At 37.2% G+C, this 20,331-nt stretch overlaps 1 protein-coding gene across 8 annotated transcripts in view; it reads left to right on the plus strand.

Annotated features, from left to right (window-relative positions):
- Positions 1-14,836: 14,836 nt before the first annotated feature.
- Positions 14,837-20,331, plus strand: part of LOC115215917 (oxysterol-binding protein-related protein 6) — a 270,837-nt gene continuing 265,342 nt past the window's right edge. For 4 of the 8 annotated variants that reach the window (XM_029785269.2, XM_029785270.2, XM_036505898.1 and 1 more), the window contains exon 1: positions 14,839-15,351. The gene's annotated coding sequence lies outside the window, so the exon portion shown is untranslated. Of the gene's footprint in view, positions 15,352-20,331 lie in introns of all 8 variants that reach the window. The other 4 variants (XM_029785276.2, XM_029785277.2, XM_029785275.2 and 1 more) reach the window with 3 other exon arrangements.

The raw sequence follows: 20,331 nt of genomic DNA on the forward strand, positions 1-20,331 counted from the left end.
ATAGCCACACACATATTCACACATACACGTTTGTGTGTGCGTGTGTATGTGTGTGTGTGTATGCACATATAGGGGTCACACCTTTGGTCATGAATGACCATAGGACAGCACCTAGAAAGTAACCCTCTGAGACACAAGTCCGAGCAAGATTGTTTATGGAAGACCAGCGGTCAGTTATGCATACCAGCCTCCCCACTCCATGCCACCGATGTTATCCAAGGGAAAGGCAAAGGCCAATATAGCTTGGCACCAGTGACGTCACAACTCATTTCTATGGCTGAGTGAACTGGAGCAACATGAAATAAAGTGTCTTGCTCAAGAACACAACATGCAGCCTGACCTGGGAATCAAACTCACAACCTCACAATCGTAAGCTCGAAGCTATAACCACTGAACCATGCATATATATATATATATCATCATCATCATCATCATCATCGTTTAACATCCGTTTTCCGCTCTAGCACGGGTTGGACGGTTTGACCGGGGTTTGGGAAGCCAGGGGCTGCACCAGGCTCCAGTCTGATCTGGCAGAGTTCCTACAGCTGGATGCCCTTCCTAACGCCAACCACTCCGCGAGTGTAGTGGGTGCTTTTTACGTGCCACCTGCATAGGTGCCAGGGGGTGTCCGGCATCGGCCACAATCGGTTGGAGCTTTTAACGTGCCACCGGCACGGAAGCCAGCCAAGGCAGCGCTGGCAACGGCCACGTTCGGATGGTGCTTTTTATGTGCCACCAGCACAGAAGCCAGTCGGGGCGGCGCTGGCATCGGCCACGTTCGGATGGTGCTTTTTATGTGCTACCGGCACATATATATGCACACACACACATACATAGAGAGATAGAGGAATGGAGAGTCAAGCTTTCAAATGTTTAAATTCAATACATGTATTTATGTGTGTGTGTGTATGTGTTAGATATGTTGTAAAGACATTTCATAGAGATAAAACAACAGTTTAGCTCATACAAAAATGTGTCTATTCTTTAAGGAAAGATCAATCACAAATGTTGTTTGTTATGAAAATAATGGAAAAGCTCTCAAGGGAAACTTCAACAACAAATAACTGCATCATTATGTACATGTCATTCTGCATAGGTGAGTTATCATGAGAAGTATAGAGTTCTTTTCATAGTCAAACAATTCTACAATTCAAGCAGACACACACATATCCACAAAAAAAAAAAATGGTTAGAAAAATATACAAAATCCAAACACACCACACCCAAAACATGGCACTGCATTAGTAACAGAGCTAAGTGCATACATAGAGTGATATATTTCTATTTTTATAGAAATACGGGTTTTTTCTCTCAGACAATGTTGAAAGCTGCTTAGTAGCATAGGTCAAAGACTGATGGTTAGATTTGTTTTGTAATGAAAGTTAGCAAGATTTTAAGATATTCCCTAAATACATCAACTGGCACTTGACTCTTGAAGCTGAAATTTTAGATTATAACATCTTAATAAATACCCTGGCACAGATATCGAATATTCTCCTTCTTATCTACTATATTACCACAATTATACATATATATATTTTATCTTTTGTCTTCATATATATATAATTTTTTGTCTTTTATCTGTTTCAATCATTAGATTGAGGTCATGCTGGGGCACTACCTTGAAGAAATTTTAGTCAAATGGATTGACCTCAGTACTTATTTTTAAGTCTGGTACTTATTCTATTGTCTCTTTTTGTCGAACTGCAAAGTTACAGGGATGTAAATAAACCAAGCGGTGATAGGGGACAAACACAGACACAAAGACACTCCCACCACACATATACACATACACACAACCACACACATATGATGGGCTTCTTTCAGTTTCTGTCCACCAAATCCAGTCACAAGGCTTTGGTTGGTCTGAGACTAGTAGAAGACACTTGCTCAAGGTGCCTCACCGCTGGACTGAACATGGAACCATGTGATTAGGAAGCAATGATTCTAATTACATATCCATGCCTAGACCTATATAAATATATATATGCATACACACACACACACAGACACAGATACACACACATATTCTCTTTCATTTAGTTCTCCATTAGTTTTGTCCAGAAGCTGTGGCCATGCTGGGGCATTGCCATCAGCATTAATGCTTGTTTATTTTGGCCTTTTTTCCCAGACCTAGCTCTGGAATTGGCCCTGAAGTAGTGATCTGGACAGAGCTGCCCATCTTTACATTTCTTGCTGTGATAGGGGTTCTTGAGGTATCTCAAAAAAGAATTTGTCTAAATGTTCTATGAACACATCCTGTCTATTTCTTGTATATCTCTGAGGTCTTTTAGTATTGAAAAGTTGCAGTCCTTTGAACTGTAAGCTGTTAGAATATTTGGTCCTTATGCTGGATTGAGAGGGTGATATTTTTGGTACTATGCAGTGACATCCAGTCTGGTTATTGGTATAGATTTCAATTCCAAAGTTGGATGCTACACCTTGTAGGACCTTCCGTGGATATATAACTGCATATCTTTCACTTTCTATTTCTAGGGAGTAGAACCTCAGTCCTTTTAGCCTGTTCCAAGTAACTCACCTGTTGCCACAAGGCAATCTTCTTGGTGTTGTGGCATTGATTGCCTTAAGTTCTGCTTCTGAAGTTAGGTTAATGCTTACACCACCACACCCACCATCATCATTTAATGTCCTTTTTCATGCTGGCATGAGTTGCATGATTTGTCAGGAGCTGGCAAGTGGGCCACCCTTCCTAACACCAACCACTTTACAGAGTATACTGGGTACTTTTAACATGGCATCAGCACCAGTATCGGTTCTGCTGTGGTAAATGGGTCTTCTTGAGTACAGCAACTTACCAGGTATCTTGGTCCTTTGCCATCTTCATAAGGCTCAGTGTCTTGAGATTGGCCTTCAGTACTTTATCCCATATCTTCCTGGGTCCCTTCTTTCACAAGTTCCATCCACTTTAAGTGATAAAGTCTTCTGTATGCAACTGCTTACATCCATACGCATCCTTTATTGCTGAGCATTTTCTCTCAGATATCCAGTTCTTGGGTGCAGTCTGTCTAAGAGTGTCTTAATTTCAAGGCTGCTCTATCAAATCAATTCTGGTACTTATAGTGAAGCAGGATATGCATGCAACTTGAGGTCCCTCTAATATGCCTCACTATTTTGTGATATTTAGTGGCATCTAAGAGCTAACATCATTGGTGATCCTCAATTTTCAATCACATGATATTTATACATTTGAGAACTCTAATATTTTGATGTTATTTTGAAAAATACTTTCTGAAATTTTGAAAGATACTTTCTGTCCAACAGACAACAGGTGGTATGGAATAAACAAGTGAGAGCAAAATCTCCTTTCTAACATATTTTCTGGTATTTATGAAACTAATTAAATATAAATCTATGGGTCCAATATGCATCCAAGTTGTTTCGTGATTATTCATTTGTTGGAAAAATGAGTTTGCAACAGAAAAGTCAAGTTCATTATAAAAAGACAGCAGATGCTGTACATTGTTAATCAATCTAACCACACCATGTTTGCCAATCACATCAGACTGATTCTCATAACTAGAACCTAGTTTAATACAGAGGTATTAAAGCCACCAAGCAGTAGGAACTTTGTTATTAGGTGGGTTTTTTTGTGTGTGTGTGTGAAACAACAAACAGTAAACTATCATTAAAAAAATGTCTACATTGAATAAACTGAGTTTTCCACCCTCAGATCTAACTTTTATGTCACAATCAACTTTTATGTCACAATAAATTTTCTACCTCACCTTATCCAGTGGAACATGTAGATTTCTTATATTTCTCCTTCTTTGACTGCCAAGAAAACAAGTTTCACTGAGAGCAGCATTATTAATACTATATTTGATTAAGACTTGTGAGACAAGAGTCTCCTTCCTCTCAAACCAGAAAGCATCATCTTAAAGAGTTGGCATATTCCAAGACCCAACATTCAATTGCTTCTAGCAGTTTACTTAGAATCTTTTAGAGTATTTCATCATCGTCGTTATTGCTGTTGCTGTCATCGTTGTTGTCACTATCACCATCACTGTTAGTGATGGCAGTGCTGTCACTGTTGCTGTTGCTTGTCGCTATTGCTGTTGCCGTTGTTATCACCGTTGCAATTGCTATTGCTGTCGCCATCGCTATTGCTGTTGCCACTGCTACCACCTCTGCTGCTGCCTTTGCTGCTCTTGTCATCGTCATCATATTCATCATTTAACCCTTTAGCATTTAAACCAGCTATATCTGGCCAGAAGTATTCTGCCTGTTTTATGTTCAAACTGGCCAGATCTGGTCTCTCACACCAACCCTACAATATCGTTTTAAAAATTAACGGCTACCTCATCAAAATCTCATAGCTACAAGATAATGCATGACTAATTCAAAACAATGTGGATAAAAAAGCATTAGTTCTGGCAGAATAATGTGAACACTAAAGGGTTAAAGTCTGCTTTTCATGCTGGCATGGGTAGGATGGTTCAACAGGATCTAGTGAACTAGAGGACTGCATCAAGCTCCCATGTCTGCTTTGGTATTTCAACTGCGGGATGCCCTTTCTAACATCAACTGCTTTACAGTGTATATCAGTGTATGTATGTCAGGACAGTGGATGCAAGGTCATAGGATCATGGTTTTGATTCCAGGCATGGTGAATGTTTATTGAGCAAAAATACCTAAAGCCCCATGCATGTGTGTGTGTGTATACAGTAAGATAATCGAATGGTTAGGATGCAGCAGCAAGAATTTTGGAGAAGGTGTAATTTGAGAAGATGTAATTGATGTTGTTGTTGTTAAGCAACAAGACGGGTAAGGGTGATTAGGTGATGGTCTAGAGCTTAGGGGCGGGAGACCCCAGACCTTGGAAAAAAAACTTTGGTTGTCTTGTTGTAGTTGAGGGCTCTTTGTTGACGCCCGACACCACTGGGATGTGGCCCTCGAAGTCGCTAGAAATGGAGATCTCCAGGTCCAAATTCTTGAACAGCAGATGTAATTGATGGAGCACAATGTCTCATGTGCAAGCTTTCTACGTATGTATCTATCTTTCTATCTATACACATACATACATATATATTCTTTTATTCTTTTACTTGCTTCAGTCATTTGACTGTGGCCATGCTGGAGCACTGCCTTTAGTTGAACAGATTGACCCCAGGACTTATTCTTTATAAGCCTAGTACTTATTCTATCAGTCTCCATTGCCGAACTGCTAAGTTACAGAGACTTAAACACAGTCAAGCAATGGTGGGGGTAGGGTACAAACACAGACACACACATAAACATATATATCATCATCATCATCATCATCATCGTTTAGCGTCCGTTTTCCATGCTAGCATGGGTTGGACGGTTCTACTGGGGTCTGTGAAGCCAGAAGGCTTCATCAGGCCCAGTCAAATCTGGCAGTGTTTCTACGGCTGGATGCCCTTCCTAACGCCAACCACTCCGTGAGTGTAGTGGGTGCTTTTTATGTGCCACCCGCACTGGTGCCAGACAGAGCTGGCAAACGGCCACAAACGGATGGTGCTTTTTATGTGCCACCGGCACGAGGGCCAGGCGAGGCTGGCAACGGACACGAAATGGGGCGGTGCTGGCAACGGTCGCGAAACGGAAAGTTCTCTTACATGCCACCGGCACTGGTAACACATCTGCAATTTCCATTGATCGATTTCCATTGATCGATTTCGATTCTGATCGTCACTTGCCTCAACGGGTCTTCACAAGCAGAGTTTTGACATGCCACCGGCACTGGTAGCACATCCGCAATTTCCATTGATCGATTTCGATTCTGATCCTCACTTGCCTCATCACGTCTTCACAAGTAGAGTTTTGTGTCCCAAGAAGGGAAGGTATGCATACGTAGGCTGGCTCCATCCCATGTAGAAGGCCACGGGTTATGGACTCACTTGTCCTGCCGGGTCTTCTCGCGCACAGCACACTTCCAGAGGTCTCGGTCTCTAGTCATTTCCTCAGTGAGACCTAAAGTTCGAAGGTCGTGCTTCACCACCTCGTCCCAGGTTTTCTTGGGTCTGCCTCTTCCACAGGTTCCCTCAACCGCTAGGGTGTGGCACTTTTTCACACAACTATCTTCATCCATTCTCGCCACATGACCATACCAGCGCAAACGTCTCTCTTGCACACCACAACTGATGCTTCTTAGGTCCAGCTTTTCTCTCAAGGTACTTACACTCTGCCGAGTGTGAGTACCGGCATTACACATCCATCGGAGCATACTGGCTTCATTTCTAGCGAGCTTACGCATATCCTCAGCAGTCACGGCCCATGTTTCACTGCCATGTAGCATGGCTGTTCGTACACACGCATCATACAGTCTGCCTTTCACTCTGTGCGAGAGGCCTTTTGTCACCAGCAGAGGTAAGAGCTCTCTGAACTTTGCCCAAGCTATTCTTACTCTAGCAGTTACACTTTCAGCACACCTGCCCCCGCTGCTGACTTGGTCACCTAGGTAACGGAAACTATCAACTATTTCTAGTTTTTCTCCCTGGAAAGTGACGGAAGTTGGTCTCAGAGCATTTTCAGTGTTTATTGTTCCTGAGCATCTGCCACATACAAAAACCATCTTCCTAGTTAGCCTTCCTTTGACATTGCTGCATCTCTTATGTGTCCATAGCTTACACTTGGTGCATCTTATAGAGTTTCTACCTACACCTTTTCTACAGATCGAGCAGGGCCATCTACCTGAAGGTGTTTGTGATTTGTCTACCTTCCTACTGATTACGACTTTGGTTTTAGCTAGATTGACTCTGAGGCCCTTCGATTCTAATCCTTGTTTCCACACCTGAAACTTCTCCTCCAGTTCTGATAGCGACTCAGCAATTAGAGCAAGGTCATCAGCATAGAGGAGCTCCCAAGGGCATCCTGTCTTGAATTCCTCCGTTATTGCCTGGAGGACTATGATAAATAGGAGGGGGCTGAGTACTGAGCCTTGGTGGACTCCTACCTCTACCCGGAATTCTTCACTGTACACATTTCCAACCCTCACCCTACTAGCGGCGTCCCTGTACATGGCCCGCACAGCTCTCACTAACCATTCATCTATCCCTAGTTTCCTCATTGCCCACCAGATAAGGGATCGGGGGACCCTGTCGAAGGCTTTCTCCATGTCAACAAAAGCCAGGTACAGGGGCTTATCTTTGGCTAGGTATTTCTCCTGCAGCTGCCTTACCAGGAATATAGCATCAGTAGTACTTTTCCCTGGCACAAACCCAAACTGCATCTCATCTAAACTAACTCTCTCTCTAATTAGTTGGGCTATGACCCTCTCCGTAACCTTCATCACCTGGTCCAACAGCTTGATACCTCTGTAGTTATTTGGCTGTAGTTATTTGATACCTCTGTAGTTATATATATATATATATATTATATATATATATATATATATATATATATACACAACAGGCTTCTTTCAGTTTCCATCAACCAAATCCACCCACAAGGCTTTGGCTGGCCTGAAGCTATAGTAGAAGACACTTGCCCAAAGTGCCATGCAGTATACGGTAGGTACAAATGAAAGAAAATTGCTCTCAACACGTGGGAATTAAAAGTAGTTATTTGCAGGTTGACTTTACTCCTCATTATTTAGAGTTTCATAGACACAGATCAATATTTAAGCTCTCAGATACTTAATGACAAGGTGAGGATATATAAAAATGGCTTCTAAATGGGAATAAATAGGGTCCAACACAGATCACTCTAGCTTATGTGAATAAATCGGCAATACAGCAACAAATAATCCTGTTTGTGGTTCCATGTGATAGGGAGAACAGTCTAATAATGCCAACCACTTGACAACCTATGGGTATTTCCAACTTAATGACTTTGGTTAAGAATGGGATGTATGTCTGCTGTTCTATATGGCAGAGTTTTTTTATTTTTGTATGTTGGATATATAATGTAATGAAACTGGTGGGGAAAGAAAGTACTTACATGACGCAATACTATTACTATTACACCAGTCTCAACACTCTGAACCATGGCACACAGTGAACTGCCAATTGCTCACAGTTCTTTAATTTATAACAATGAGTCAGTCCACCTTTAGTCACTTGAGGGATGATCAGAATCCTTCCAGAACACAAGGTAACAAGTCAGGTGTTGTCAGGTTATTTATTAGTGTATAATAAATGTTACATAAAAATTTAGGCCTGCTGTGTCGGGTTACTGGATGATGCTTCTGTGACTAGGTTTTAGGTCTGGTAGGCCACTATGATGGTCAGCAGAAAGGGAACTAATCTCACTATGAGCAAGCAGGACTTCTTTGCAATGCAATTTGATATGGGCCAGCTAGATTTATGATGATTTTTCTGGTTTATCAGTAGCCAATAGTTTACATGGCAACAATTTAATACATTAGTTTTCTTGTTGATGAATAGTGTTGGCAGCTGCAGTATATGCAGTTCCTCACAGAGCTAGAGATGGTTATTAGAAGCTTCAAGTGAGGAAGACAGCTCTCTGTCAAGGTGTTCTATGTAATTTTGGAGAAGTCATTTTCAAGGAGTTTCTAGATGAAGGAAATATGGAATTTTCCCTATCCCTGTATCTGAAGGAGTGCCTATGTAGTGTAAATCTTCCTTTGAAATTACTAGCTGTTATGCTTGGAAATTTTGTTATGATATCATCAGATTGTGTGAGGATATTTCTTTGTATCATGATCTTTGAATAGTAGGATGCTCATGGTGCAGTGCTGCACAACTGGTATGCTGTGACACACTGGTGAGTCAAGAGACGGTGCTAGGTGTGCTGCAGTGTAATATAAATATAATTTTTTCCTCTATACTTTTAGTTATATTTTTAGTTCAGGTGTGCTGCCATATTTTGAAAAGAATATAAGTGTACTGCAAGGGAAAAAAAGTTGCGGAGCACTGTCATAATGGACAGCTGGTAGATTTTGGAAGTCACAGGCTAGGGAAAAAAGCGGAGTCTCTGTGAGTGGGTGTATTTTTTCTGTAGTAGTGTGTGATTTTGGAAGCAATATTATCTAGGTTTGAATAGCCAACTTTGAGATTATGAACATTAAAAGTTTGCAGTATATATAGGTGTTTGGAAAATGCTACCTAATTTGGATAAAAGAAACTTTGAGCTATATTTGTAGATAAACCTTAGAATGAATAGAGGATTCAATCAGATTAATTCTCCTTCGAACTCATTTTGGGTTTGGGCAGGTAGGTTGAGGATATATGTGTGTGTGTAAATATACATGTATACATATACACATACATGTCATCATCATCATCATCCTTTAATGTCTGTTTTTATTGTTGGCATGGGTCCAGTGGTTCAGCAGAAGCTAGTGAGCCAGAGGACTGTGCCAAGTTCCAATGTCTGAGTTGGCATGGTTTCTATGCCAGTCACTTTACAGAGTGTACTGGGTGCTAATTACATGCAAAGTCACCAAGTAACTTGCAAGACAAAACTCTCCAACTGAGCGGGTGTAGTATTTATTAAGGGAGGTGGCTTTATGCTGGGTGATGAGAGGTTAAAGGGATAGATACAGGTATCTTGCTGTAGAGGAGATACATGGGCACCTTATCTGGAAAAGAGCTGGGATGATGGTGAAGATGTGTCATAGTTGTACAAATTGTCAAAATCTATGTCATTTTATATACACAGTAGGGGAGAATCAGGCCAGCCACCTATGGTGTTGTGTATGTCTTTCAATGTGTGTTTCATTGTCATATTACCACTAGAAGGGTTGTGGAGGCCCTTAAAAGTCACCTCTACCCTAAATCAGTTCTTACTGCCTCCCACCCCTACAGGCCCATTGCCAACTTTGGTGCTTCAGAATATTCTGGGTGGGCACTAATTTGTAATAATACTAAAGCAAAGTATAAGGCAGTGAGCTGGCAGAATCATTAGCTCACTGGGCAAAATGTTTAGCAGCATTTCATCCATCGTTATGTCCTGAGTTCAAATTCTGCCACGGTTGACCTTACATTTCATCCTTTAGGATTTTGATAAAATAAGTACCAGTTGATCACTGGGGTTGCTGGCCTTGTGCCAAAATTTGAAATCAATAATAAAGTGGAGTTTTGAAATAAGTGTATCACAGTAAATCTGAGGGCGCACCTTTGAATAAATGAGGGGGTAGTGCTGTCCAGTGTACTCATTAAGCCACAGGCACCTCTAGACAGGTAACCAGTAATGTGGGTAGCAGAGTTCAAGTGTCCCTTGTGTACGATCCATTTTGGTATAATTTCTATAGCTGAATACTGTTTTTCTTATTAACCTCTTTAATGAGTGTAATGGATAAATTTCCTTGTGCCCATCAGTACTGGAGAAGTTGTCTCATGAGAAGAAGACTACAGACTCCTCTGTATCCTGAATTTCAAGGTTATACATACATATATGCATACATACATACATATATAAACACATACATCATTACATACATACATACATACATACATACATGTGTTGGTGTATGTAATGCAAACACACATGTGCATACAAATCACTATATACATATATGTGTATATATATATATATATATATATATATATCTATAAATATATATATATATGGTGTGTTGTCAATTTATGGAAATAATCCCATAAACTCAACAATTTAGTTAAAAGTGGAGAAGAGAAGATGTTAAAATATATAAGAGAATTTTAAAATTCTCTTATATATTTTAACACCTTCTCCTCTCTATTTTTTGTCAAATTTTATGGGATTTCTTTCCATAAATTCACAACACACCATTTATAAGTATTATTGTCATATTCGCAATTTTATGCCAGTAAGCTACCAGCAAAATATGAAGAATCTATATTGGAAACCTCCAAATTAAAGGACAAACCTAATTCAACATATATATATAGAGAGAGAGAGAGATAATTGTATAGGGTACAATTATACTGAAGGGAACAGAAGCTACTGTGCCTATATGCTGAATTCGTCCCACCACTTTACATGTTTACTCCACATATACACTTTATCCTGTAATTATGTTTAGATATAACCCATTCCCTTTGGGTCAGTTTATTTACCTCTGTAATATTCTGACCAAATGCACACATGCTGAGATGGATTGTGAAATTCGATGCGTATATATGTGTGACTATTTGTATGTACTTGCATTTTGCATGTGCTTTTTTGTGGGTATGAATAAATATTTTCGTTTATTTTGCTTAGTAAGTTCTGCTGATGAAGGAGGAGTTATCAAACTAATCCAGAAATTGATCTATCCAAAACTAACTGAATTATTTTATGAATTTTTAGTCAGTCTACTTTCTCGCTTTCAACCTGTGTGTATATGTGGAGTGAACATATATATCTATATATGTATTTTACTTAAAAGGTTTTTATATGATGGCCACTAATAAAATTCATTAATTTTAATGATTTTATCCTGTAATTATGTTTAAATAATTATATATATATTTATATTTATATAAAAAATACAAAATTGGACAAGAACACAAAACATCCTGACAGCTAGGTGATACAAAAATGGGATAACAAAACATCCAGATAGACGATACAAAGAAAACAAGGACAGGTCATTCAAAGTTTTCTTTCTTCAGTCAAGCACCAGATTATCCTCACAATTTTGATTGATTATACTTAAGATTGCTCCAATCTGGCCAGCTCCAAGGAAAAACTAAGCTAAAGAGCATTAGATTCCTTGGAAGAAAGCAGCAAATGTATACAAAAACAAGGATGGAAAAAAAAAAGGGTGGGAAACATGACAGAAATAAATCACCATAAATTAAATCATCACGATGTTTATTTTAACTTGTAAAGGTTAATATTTTTTATTGATTGACATTTTTAAGTTTCAGGTTCTATATGTAACTGTTTAATCATGCCATGAACAAAAGAAGCCTTGGAACCGACTGAATTTCAAAGAGGCCGTATTGTGGGTCATTCTGAAGGTGGACTTAGTGTAAAATTGCAGAAAACCTTCAGATTCTGCTTTCTACAGTTAATTGTGATTGTGCAATTCACTAGAGAAGGGAAGGAGTTCACATTACTTTGCTCAGGTTGACCAAGGTCCTCTGACAGGACCCTTCACTTTGTTAAGAGTAATGTGGAGGATATTCTTTATTGCAAGGCCTCTGACATAGCAGAACAAGTTGATGTCAGTCCCAGAACAGCTGTCAGGTATCTCCACAAACATGGCTACTATGGCAGAGCAACAAGAAGGAAGCGACTTCTTCAACTAACCAAAATCAAGTAGAGGAAAGGCTGGGCCAGTGAGATGGTGGAGAAGCCACTAGCATTTTGGGACACTCATATTCTCTGATAAGTCCAGATTTGCTATATTCTCTGATAGTGGTTAAGTGTGGGTCTGGAGATTCTGTGATCAAGAATTTGATATGAAAAGATTGTAGCCAACAATGAAACACCGGTGGCTATTTTGTGATAGGATGGGGAGCAATTTGGAGTAATGATCAATGAGCTGGTAGAGTCTGAGGGAAACATAAACTCAGATAAATATGTATACATAAATATGTATACAAAGAACTCTTTCCAATCTTCTCCAGTGAAATGAGTAAAGAAGCATCTTTATTTATGGAATATGAGGTCCTAGTCACATGGCTAAAAAGATCCAAGCTTCCATGGCCAAGCTTGTCATCAAATATGAACACTATTGTGCACCTCTGAGGCATAATGGACAGGAACTTTGTAAAAAGAACATAAAAGCATCCTCAAAGCCAGATCTTTTGAGATTACTGCATGAAACTTGGCAAGAAATTCCTCAAGAGAATATTCATCATCTGATCAGTATTATGTCTAATAGGGTCCTTGCATAGAAAAATATCACGGGCATGTCTACTAAATATTAGATATTCACATTATAATAATATATCAATAATTTTGATGTATAATTTCAGATTTAAATAAATTTTAACGATTATAAGGGTGTCTACTTACTTCTGTCATGTGTGTGAGTGTGTGTGTGGGTTGGTGGGTGTGTGTGTGTGTATGAATATGTGTATAGAAATGTGTTTGCAAAAGGAGGAAAAAATGTTCTCATACTACGTGTATGAATCGGTCTGTCTGTCTGTCTGTCTATCTATTTATCTATCTATCTATCTAGCTAGCTATATTTAATTTATATTTATATGTATATATTTGTAGAAACAAGTGCATGAATGTATGTGTATAGACAGACAGACAGACATAGATAAATTGACAACAAGTGGCATCGAAATTGTGGAAAGGTTTCTAAGTAATGATATGGAGAGAGAGAGAATTTTCTCCCTTTATATTGACCATATGAAACATAAACAACCCAAATCACTGATTTGGCGTATTTTTATTACCTCGGCCATTCCTCAATAGGAAATGTTAAAGGTTGTTTATTATTATTATTATTATTATTATTATTAATTATGTGTGTCAGCCCTTGTGGCCAATAAAAAGAATTAATTATTATTATTATTATTATTACTACTACATTCACCTGTAGCTTTCTTCCTACTTGTCCTTCAAGTTTATTTATATACACCCTGTTATTTCAACGTGTTATTTCACCCACGCAATTTTATTCCAAGTTGTCAATCAGGACATTAGACAAAAATGTGTTGTGTATGTTACTGTGTGACGCCTTTTCAAAATGTGAATTTTAAAAAAGTGCTGTTTGTTTTCCAAATATTTCTTGATGTTAGGCTAATTTAAAATTATTACATTATTTAACTCGGTGATATATTCATTTCCTATTTATTGAATGTTAAATGAATACTTTTGGTTAAGTCCAGAAATTCTAAAGAAAGGGAAAATAATTCTTTTTGTGAGAATTATACATTATATATATATTATATATATATATATAATATATATATATATATATATAATATATATATATATAGAGAGAGAGAGAGAGAGAGAGAGAGAGGAGAGAGAGAGAGAGTATCATTTCATTCATTCCGTTTAGATTTAACCGAAGGAATTGGGACGGACTTACCAAGGAATGGTAATAGATTAGCTGAAATGAAAGAGTTAATAAAGAAGAAAGACGAATAAGAGAATATACGAGCAGAAATATTAAAAAGAGAGATAAAAATTCTGAAGCGGTGTTGAGATGATTTCATAGAACGAAACATTTATTAGTATTGTTATCATTACGGGGCGGCAAACTGACAAAAGCGGCAGAGCATCGGTCTAAACGTTTAGCTTTAATTAGTTCCGTTCCTCTGCATACTGAAATCCCAGTACCAGTCATGTACTAGGCTTTATTTAATCCCTTGCAATTTTTTGACCAAGAGCCTATGTTAAGAATTATTATTATCTATTATACTATTATTAGCTATAACGATGACGGAACGGTAGTAGTATTAAGACATCACCAGAAATGGTATATACATACATACATATAGAAGCATATATGTACACACATACGTACGTGTGTGTGTGTGTGTATGAAGAAATGTGGAGAAGCATTGGCGGAAAAAAAAGGCGTAGTAAATAATCGAAGGAAAGATTTGTATGAAGTGTTGTGTAAAAAGAGGATGGGGACGGCAAGGTATGAATGTTTATAAAGAGTGGTGAAGAGGGAAAGGAAGAAACACTGAAAGAAAAGAGAAAGACGAAAGAGCGAGAGAGAGAAATAGAAAGAAAGAAAGAATGAGTGTTAGAATGAGAGAAAAGGGAGTGTCAGGTGAGGATAACATAGTGAAGGACAATGTATTATAGTTAGAGAGAGAATGAGAGAGTGAGATATATATATATATATATATATATATATATAATATATATATATATATATATATATATATATATATATATATATATACATAGAGATAAATAAAAAGAAATAAAGAAAAAGATAGACTAAAGTGACTGAGAAGTGGAAAGAAAGAAAATAAAAGAGAACAAGTGTTACAATGAGGGAAAAGGAGTGTCAAGCGAGGATAATAGAGAGAAGGACGGTGTATGGTAGCTAAAGAGAGTGAGATAGATACATACATAAAAAGACAAAGAGAGGAAGAGAGAGAGGGAGATTGAGGAAGGTTAGCAGAGGCTGCGAGATGCAGGCACTATTATTATTGCATGTAGTCAGCGAGTGTTGTTTGCAACACCGTTGGGCTTAAAAGTAGCCAGGCTCTTGGAGATAAACGCATCTTTTACAGTTAGATCACTTAATTAAGGAATTTTTACACGGTTCGATGTTGGTACATATGAAATTCTCCCTAAAATCTTGCCTGGTCTCACTGTCCGGCTTTTAATATGAGACATTAACATGGCGACTTCTCTTTACAACTGCAGACGACACGACTTTCAGTGAATTTGACCGGTATTTAAACGGTCATTTTTGCTTTTTTTGGGAAAAAAAAACAAAACATGCTTTCGATTATGGATAAATATACACAATATCGAGATATTATTAAAGTATAATTGATTGGCAAGGTAGGTTTTAACTGTTTACTCGCGAGTATTTCGGTTTGACCACACTTGGTTTCATTTCGACACTGTTTATTTAATAATGGATCATTTATTGATCTTCATTTCTCCCCCCCAAAAAAGAAATAATAATAATAATTGTAAATATATAATCATTATTAATGAAATGTATGCTTTGGCGTGTTGCAGAAATTCTTATTCACATGTACCATACTTATTAATTTTATTACCGAAATTCCCTGTATTTATTTATTTATCTCTTATAAATTGCTCAACTTGTAAAAAATATTCTGTAAAAACGCACCGAAGAAATACAGAATTAATGAAACCAGCATCGCAATCTGTTTATATTAACGTATACTGCATTATCTTCGCTGAACTATATATATATATATATATATATATATATATGTATACATGCACACACACACACATACACACACACACATAATATATATGTGTGTGTGTGCGTGTGTATGTGTGCGTGTGTATGTGTGCGTGTGTGTTGGTTGTAGTGGCTGGTGTTTACGTTAATGTTGGCAATCCTTACTGGTAATTGCTTCGGTTTTCTTCGTCGCCACCTCTCAACAATCAACGAGAAATGAAATATTGATTCCCACTTGTTAAATTTCTACTTCATTACAAACTTACTTTCCATGCTATTTCATGCCGCAATCGGTTATGTTATCATCATCATCATCATCGCTGATATCAATGCTGTCATTATTAACATTTGGTGTTGTTGTTGTTATTATTGTTGTTGTTGTTAATATTATTATTATTTAGCGCTCGACCCTGCTGTTTGCCTTCACTGAAAACTCAAAAAGTCGAACCACTTTAGGCATTTATTATCTCCGTCCCTCCCTCTCTCTTTCTCTCTTCCCCTCGAATACATACATACATACAATTATTTGTAGGATTCATTTGAATCAATGTATCTTAACATCCAGGACACCAACCAAGCGAGGGTCGCGCTCGGTACATACGTGTACATATATGCAGACACATTCGTATATACCCGTGTACACACACACACACACAATGTATGTACGTGTATGCATGCAGAATGTGAATGCGTGTATATTTTTTTATCATATTATCTCTCTCTCTCTCTCTCTCTCTCTCTCTCTCTCTCTCTCTATATATATATATATATATATATATATATATATATAATAAATACAGAATATGACATTAAGGGCTTAGGCGGGTTTTCGGGGAGCAAGTGCGACAACTACTTGTATTATTTGCCGACAAACGTGTACGACTCTTACCATAAATAAAGGTTTTGAATTAATTACTGATACCATTCATATATATATATATATATACACACACGCACACACTAATTAATATACAATCGTATGCACACAGACAGGTGCTTTCTAGATGTATTTCCTTCTTTTAACCATTAAACGCATTCTTATAATCATTTAAAATACTGTTGTTTCTGGATTTCTCTGCTGTTTTGCTTCAATAATTATAAAATCTTCCGCACTATGCTATAACGATCTGTTCCACCAACTAACCCCATACCCCCTTCTCCAGAATAGATTAAATCGCAGCTCCTTCCCACTTCATCTCGTTTATGCTTATTAAACTGAATAAGCAATTTTGCTTTCGGGCTTTTAAACAATTGTTTTAGGAAAACAATTTTAATTTTTTTTTTTTGCCGCTTGTAGCCATTCGATTTCAGGATATTTTAACCCCATGATCATCAATATCCTAGAGTATATTGTCTATCAAAGATTTTACTTTGTGCTTGGACAGTATTATTTTATATAATGTATGTATTACGCTAGAAAGCATAACAAGACAAGCATTTTTATATATTATATATGTATATATATATAAACATATATAAATTTAGCATAAGGGCATACAAGGCGTCTACCTTTTAGAAAGAGGAGTTTATATATATATATATATATATATGCAAAGAGAGAGAGAAGGAGAGTTAGATATATACATATAGCTAGATGACTAAATTAACTAAATAAATAGATACATAGATTGTGTGTGAGTGTGATTTCTTAGCAAATGCAACCACCCCTTTGGTCAATTATAATATGCTTAGAGACATGCGTGTGTATATAGTAATATAGATTTAGGTGTACTTAGTTATATAGCAAAATGAGTCGGAAAATAACAACCCAGTGAAGATAACGCAACAAATAACCAACCAACCAACCAACCCTTTACCCTGTTCAATGCTAACGTGTGAATCATTCATCTGTAAGAGATATAGAATTTCCTACTGCAACCACGACTGTCAGAGAGTCCGATCTTCTTTCGCTTTAACAGTACATTCTAACCCATCTGAAACTCACTACTGTTGTCTTCTTTCAAAGCGCTCATCACTACACAGCTGATAAAACACTATCTCCTGCTCCACGATTTTATAGTACTAAAATCCCTAGAGATCATATTTGTGAAAACTGGGTACTTTCTTTCTGTGACAAGCACCACAACCAATGCTTTGACACATTTGTGCAGAGTTAGTGTATCTATTATTTCTTTGAATGCTTAAAGAATGTGACATGAAACAGATTTTAAAAGTCTTTTACTCAATGAATGTTATGATTCTGCATTCTTTTAATAATTGATATATCATGTGATGGACGAGTGCTGTTCCTTACTGATTTGTAGCATTATTTCTTGAATAAAGTCTCTGCTATACAGATGTCATGTTGTTACTTCTTATGACAGTTTATTGGATAAATCAAATGTAGACAATTTTGCATTCAGAAAGATTCAAAGCATTTTCTTGTTAATATTCTGAAAGAACTCAAGGAAGAAAAAGACCCCATAACATTCAAAACAGAACCAGGAAAAATTCTTCCAAGAAATACCAAATAACTCATCACACTGCCACCTGAAGACATTTTAGTAAACAACAACTCCCTACACGAGTGGGCTATGATGTCCTAAAATATGACTTAAAAAAAACTATGCCAGATGGGGCTATTAAGTTACCTGCATATTTCTGACTAATGGACTACACACCTTAGTAAACATTATATCACATGAAACATTTAAATTTGTCACAGATTGTGGTAATTATGAGAAGTGATAAATTGCCTAAATGGTATCTATATCTAATTAATGAACAAATTTTTTTTTGTTTTGCAAGATCTCAGTTCTTAACTCAAAAACAACAGTAAACTGAATCTGTATTAATTTCTTCAAATCTTAAAACTATAGTATAAAAAAAAATACAATCCCAAGATAGAGTTATTGAGAACAATCTCAGTATTTGACTGGTACTTTATTTTATTGATTCCAAAAGACGACTTAGTTAATCTCAGTGGTATTTGAACTCAAAACGTAAAGAGTTGGAACAAATACTACTTAGCATTTTTACTCATGCACTAACAATTCTGCCGACAAGTAAAAGACTTGGACTATTTGAAAATAGAATGCTAATCTTAGAAATAGTAGTATCACCAGCCAGAGCATTAGACATAACTCTAAAGAATTCTTGCATTTATTATCAGGATATCCCTGTAAATACTATTACTGTCATAAATGACAACAACAATGAAGCTATTTCAGTAGCTGCTTCTCACAAGTGTTTCTTTCTCAATAGGGAATAATATACATGGCTAGAAAATGTCTAGTGGAGATACCTTATGTCACAAGTGTGGGAATAATGATAATTTTTCTGTAACTCTTTAATTTATAGGTTTTCTGATTTATTGAAACATTTTCTGTGTTATGAGTGCTTTAATAATGTAATTAATAAATCAGTCACTGTAAGCTCATAGCACTGATAACTTCTCAACCAAAACTGATATTTCTAAGTGAAATGGTTTAGTCTTTAAACTATTCAGAGGCAACATCATGATGACATCAACTCAGTATAGTTCCATAATACAGGACACACAGTTTATTGAAATATTGTACAAACAGCAATCACTCTTTGAATACATCTGCTCAGATATCATACTTGAACAGTATTTCATTTCATAGCATTTAATGGTTCTGAAAATTCCACATGTTGTACTCTTCATTAATTTGACTATATTTACTTCTACTCAAAGATTGTAATAAGAAAAGAAGCAAACTACCTAATCAAAGGCATCATGGAGAGCTTGGATTGTTGTAATAAAGAAAATGAAAACCATAAATTATGCTTTTTCATTGATTCTCAACCACTGTCAACATTCTTCCTTCATGCTTTTATAGTACCTGTGATTGAATAGTTAATACATTATATTGCATCCCATCTTGGGCAGTTCTATTGCTGCTGCTGCACATACAGACATCTCAGACCACATGCAGAAAAGACACTCCATCTAACCTGTGACCCATGGCTGCATTGTCTCCTTTCTCTATCTTTTCTACCTCTACTATAATGGCTTCTGCTCCTCTGAACTGGCTAGGTGCATGCCACATCCACTCAGGCATTCTTGATCCACTCTTCTCTCTTCCCCTCATCATTTTTGTTGTGTCCAATCCCCTAGGTCCCACATTCAGTTCTTTCTTTCTAGAGCATCAACCTCAGGAACTCCCCATTAGTGGCTCTAGAGGAACATTAATGGCATTGATCTTGTTAGTCTCAGAGGGCCAGTTAAGGTCATGGGTACTGTCCCTTCTTCCAAATAAAAATGGATGATCCTGACAAAAATCTATGTGCATTTCTGTCACATGTCAAAGAATGTGATATAATTTTCTCTAATAAAAAAAATGTGTTCTTTTAGTAATTGGTGTATCACTTGATAGGCAAATTTTCACCTTTACTTAAAGCAGAAGTTGAGCAGCTGCAGCATTATTCATTGAATAAAGTCTTTGTATGGTTTTGTTTATTGTTACCCCTTATTGCTGTGTATATTGTTTTACCTACTCATTTGTCATCATCATCACTGTTACATCTACTTTCCATGCTGGCATGAGTTGGACAGATCATCACAATCTGCATTAGTTCCTGTTCAGAGGGATACTACCCTCCATTTCTGGCATGGTTCCTGCCAAATGTCCTTCCTA

This window comes from Octopus sinensis, linkage group LG9 (assembly GCF_006345805.1).
Source record: "Octopus sinensis linkage group LG9, ASM634580v1, whole genome shotgun sequence".
Lineage (NCBI taxonomy): Eukaryota > Metazoa > Mollusca > Cephalopoda > Octopoda > Octopodidae > Octopus > Octopus sinensis.